Raw genomic sequence first — 545 nt, 5'->3', positions numbered from 1 at the left:
TAGTAAAGAGTAAGAAGGAAGTCATAAGAAAATGTATAAGGATGAGGGAAAGAAGGAGTATGCAGAGGGCAAGATGCAGGGACAAGCAAGGGGAGGACGGAAGGCAAGCGGAGAGAGGGAGAGGGGGGAAGGCAAGGAGTAAGTACCTGGTTTTAAAGCCCCAAGTTTTGATCGCCTAATCAAGGGCCGTCCAGGTATCGCGACATGAAGGGAAACGAGTTATTTAAAAGAAGGTAATGGCTGTGAAGTTTGGGTAGGACCTTTTGTGACTCGATAAGCAGGCCGGGTAATGGGGAAGGGAGAATGTGTAGGGGAGAGGGGGAGAGGAGGGGGAAGTGGTGGGGGAGTGGAGGGACAAGAAGATGAAGAAAGGAGAAGGAAGGGGGGGGGGAAGTTTGGGAGGTGGTGACAGGAAGAGGAAGGGGGGAGAGGAAAGGCAAAGGAGAGGGAACGACGAGTGATGAGAGGCGGAAGGACATAGAGATAAAGTAGGGAGAAGAAAAGATAAAGGGCGGGAATGGAAAATTTATGAGAGGTGGAGATAC

At 50.6% G+C, this 545-nt stretch overlaps 1 protein-coding gene across 1 annotated transcript in view; it reads right to left on the bottom strand.

Moving 5' to 3' along the window:
- The window catches only part of LOC119590505 (extensin-like), a 9,819-nt gene that overhangs the window by 382 nt on the left and 8,892 nt on the right, over window positions 1–545 (bottom strand). The window lies entirely within an intron of this gene.

The sequence above is a fragment of the Penaeus monodon genome, chromosome 27 (genome assembly GCF_015228065.2).
Source record: "Penaeus monodon isolate SGIC_2016 chromosome 27, NSTDA_Pmon_1, whole genome shotgun sequence".
In the NCBI taxonomy this organism is placed as follows: domain Eukaryota; kingdom Metazoa; phylum Arthropoda; class Malacostraca; order Decapoda; family Penaeidae; genus Penaeus; species Penaeus monodon.
The sequence above is the reverse complement of the archived record's forward strand: the minus strand, read 5'-3'. Positions and strand labels throughout refer to the sequence as shown.